This window comes from Lichtheimia ornata (assembly GCF_029851405.1).
Source record: "Lichtheimia ornata isolate CBS 291.66 chromosome Unknown scaffold00289, whole genome shotgun sequence".
NCBI lineage: Eukaryota > Fungi > Mucoromycota > Mucoromycetes > Mucorales > Lichtheimiaceae > Lichtheimia > Lichtheimia ornata.
In genome coordinates this window covers 1-4,240 of record NW_026695608.1, presented here as the reverse complement: position 1 = coordinate 4,240, position 4,240 = coordinate 1, and the positions used below count along the sequence as shown (strand labels likewise).

At 42.5% G+C, this 4,240-nt stretch overlaps 1 non-coding gene across 1 annotated transcript; it reads left to right on the top strand.

Moving 5' to 3' along the window:
• The first annotated feature begins 660 nt into the window (after positions 1 to 660).
• Positions 661 to 734, top strand: O0I10_013174. The gene has a single exon. It is a non-coding gene; the product is annotated as a tRNA-Lys (tRNA).
• Positions 735 to 4,240: the final 3,506 nt, after the last annotated feature.

Genomic DNA, 4,240 nt, shown 5'->3' with positions numbered 1-4,240 from the left:
TATCAATCACAACACACACACACACTCACACACCTACACCAGCACAGTTCCCAAAAAGATCACGGTTTCACCTAGGAGCACACTTGTTGCTTTACTGATTGGAAGTCATACATCTCCAAGTCTCACAGAGCTTGCATTCGAATATGTATTGTGATTGTCTTGCCAATATTCGCTCAACTCGATTAGATGATGCCGAAAGACGACTTTCTTACCATGTTATCATTGCTGCTACAGTAAAACCAACAATGCATTCTTCCTATTTCAATAACACCATGATAACCTACCATCAAGATTACTTTACACAAACCCACTCCCTACCTTTTCGTACATTTGACTACTATACAACTGCAAAGGTCCACATACATAATCCTTCTTACTTTTTGCGCCATATGCTTTTTGCTATACCCACCCGAAATCACCGACATCGGACTTTTCCTACACCACCTCGTTAACGAATGATGAAGTTGTTTCCCTTTCCAACGCAAATTACTTCAACCACACCTCCCCAAATACATTCAAAACCATTCTAACATGATCTACGTGACTTCCGCTCCATGTAGAGACTAAACACGGCATGCTTCAAAAATTTTTCGAATTGGGAAGGCGAGTGAAATATATATGTCCGGCCGCGCTAAAAAATAACAAGGAAACGTCCAAGCAGCCTAGCTAGCTCAATTGGTTAGAGCGTGAGACTCTTAATCTCAAGGTTGGGGGTTCGACCCCCCCGTTGGGCTTGCGGACTACCCGCAACTGCGGGTTAACCCTTTTGATTTTCTTGTTGTTTTGGGTCACGTGATCGGGTTACGGTTTGCAATCTCACCTTACGTAGCGTACTTGGATCCTACCAAAGGTTCCTCATTATAGAGAATATATATATATATTTGCTCCTGTGAGTATCATTATTTTTGTCCATTACATAGCTCAGAGCAATCGAATGTAATGATACTGTCCAAGTGTTGAAGGCCTCCGCAACCTGAGTAGCTTACAGCCCAGCGTAGGTAAAACATAAGGATGTCTATTTCTCCAAATTTCATAATGAAATGTGAGGTCTTTATCAGAACAGAGTTGACCAGCATGCCCAATAGCACCTTGTGTGAAAGTTTCAGGTTCGAGAGGGGTAATCTCAATATCAAGAATTGATGATTTACAGTGTTCATGCATTTATACAAGAGGTGTCCGACCTATTTAATTTCCACTTCTTCCACTCCCTCTTTCTCCCATTCTCAACTGTTGCCCCATTCATGTATACAACTACCACCTGCGAACGATTGCCTTGCTTCATCCCATCATGTCAATCCTATAACTGCCTTGATTCGATTGTCTTTGACTGAATGGCAAGTCCATGGCGTGTACAGCCCACTACAACACACGAATCTTTTGACGCCACACCTTCTCTTGTACACTCCTCTAACACGACCAATCGTAACAGCATTCATTCCAGCAATTGCTATTAACAGGGCCTGTACTCCATGGTCTCAAACAGTGTTCTTTACTTGCAGCAACATGCCTTACAGCCTTCGTTACGTGGACAACAGATAGCCATTGTATAGAAGCAGCTTTATTTATGCGTAGTAACTTTGTTCAATACATACGACTTCTTATGGATATGGATATGGATCTGAAGATTGGTTTAGTATATGGGATGGAAGGAACTGGATGTATACAATACGTTGAATTCCCTTGGCCCATTTGGAACGCGATGTCTAGTTGGAATGACAGCATATCAGCCCTCAGTTACGCCGCAATAGCTGCGATGGAAAATGATCAACATAGGGAGAGACAAGAGCCGGATGGAAAAGAAAGCAATCTTTGGGGGTATTGGTTTTGGTGGATGGATTCAATCAAGTGCAGTAATGAGAAATCCTGGAATGTTGCTTTGGTTACTTGTCGCATTGTCAGCATGAACGATGGATCACATCACGTGGATACGCCTGAAGATGATGATGAATGGGATGGAATTGTCCAAAGGTGTTTACAGCCATGGATGGGTATTGGGATGCGAGTTAATGCATGCAGCAGCTATTGGATGAAGATGTTTATGGCTGCAGTAACTAAGAACACAATGGCAAAGTGACCCCCCGTTCACTCTATGTAATTCATCGGTATCTGCTTCATCTGGCAATGTTATCTAGTAACACACTCGTCTGTTACATTCACGTCTACAATTCAATAAATACGCTTTCGTACCTTGCACAACTTTTGCTATTGCACCGTAATATTGCCATCAAGACCTATTAACTGATATCAACGTGGATGAATGATCATTGATACTTACATTATTCGTTACGTAAATGTACATACATGGCACTCTGAAGATGACAAGTTGTACTGTATGTCAAAATTGTGACCTGTGGCGCCATCATCATGAGCATATCAACAAGTGACGTATTTCAAATACGCATTTTTTGAGGTCTCATTATCGTGTATATGCGTACAAATGAGAGCAGATTATATCATTACCAGCACCTTGGGCTTAAAGGTTTACACGACTGCAAGAAGGAACAATGACTACGTGCACGACAAATGGTCACATTACCAATCATTTCCCTGATTTGCAACAGTGATTAGTTACATGTAAGCAAAAATGGGTCTGCTTGTCATGTACCTAGTCGACCCCTTTGTGTGTTTTTGATATTGGATGGCGATGAGATTGACGAGTGCTGACGAGTACGAGTACGAGTACGAATGATGACAGACGACGACTACGGCGATGGTGGTGACATTGTAGCAAGATAGCTAGATGAAATAAAGCATTGTTTATTCATTACACGCTTGTTGGAGGTTGCTAGCTTGTGGATTACATACTATTGCTTCGAAGATGGAATAATAAAGGTGGTCCGGTTATCGGTCATGCAAAAAGTACATGGCTTTTGCGATACAATAAGGAGGAGTGGGAAGTGGGATGAGCTTGAGAAGAGAAAAAGTGAAGAGATCCCTCCATTGAGTTTCAGGATGAGTGACCCATTCAATATGTATACGTATCTTTTTACATAATACAAATTGGTTTATGCAGCTCGACCTTCTCCTACATGCAAATGTGATACACACCTTGACACACCTTCATAATTGGATGCTGTTTTACTTACGTACCTTCTCAAAAGGCAATCATCATCATCCATTTGTGTAGCAACCTGTCAAGGACGCGTTTGTGTAACCACCACGTGCGGTTTCACTCAGCTCTTCATCTTTCCGTTAATGCAGCCGACACCATCCACTAGGAAAAAGCAACTCCATCACGCTTACAGCATAGGTAAAACATAAAGACGCATGTATCTCCAAACTTTACAATGAAACATGGGGTTTTTATTAGAGCAATGGGCTCGGCTTGGCCAACAGCACCTTGTGTGAAAGTTTCACGTTCAATGTCGCAAACAGCCCAAAAAATATTTTTTGGTCGTCGTCGTCGAAGAGGTCGACCCCCAGATCCAGTTTGGCTGGTGGCGACATTGCGAAATCTGGGATTGGCAAGCTTGATCGTGAAACTTTCACACAAGGTGCAGTTGGCCAAGCCGAGCACACTGTTCTATCAAAGACCCCACGTTTCATTGTAAAGTTCGGAGATACAGGCACCTTTATGTTTGTAAGCGTGATGCTATATGAAGAGTGGTCTTTGTTCATTGTCAAGTAGGTGGACCCTGGCAGAGCAAAAGATGCAGAAGGACCTCTTTGGGTACCTCAGCTAAAAAGTCAGGACTTCAGGGACAATGCATGACAGGTACGCAACCCTCCCTTTTATGTCATACATTGGCAGCTAATAGCCACTTTTGTGCATTCCCAACTTTTGTGCATTCTATTGTAGGTGGACGATGCTCCTGCTCTAGACATTCATTTCCATGATTAAAGTAGGTTGATCCGAGCTGATTTGGTTGAGTTACGCTCACACAAGATTACATCGGTTGAGCTACATCGAGCGTGCTCTATGTCCAGAGTGATGTAATCTCTCTTTGACCGTAGCTCAGTCAAATCAGCTCGGATCAACCTACTTTAATCATGGAAATGAATGTCTAGAGCAGGGGCATCGTTCCCATGCAGTGGATCTCGCAACAATGATGATTGGATAAAAGTGGCCGTTAGCTAGCAATACATGCCTGTTCCTAGATGATCCATAAAGTAATTATACATTGACCCTTTCATTCATGCAAACGTAGCTGTGTTACACAACACGACCCTCTGCATCTTTTGCTCTGTCAGGGTCTAGCTACTTTACATTAAACAAAGACCACTTCTCATATAGCATCAC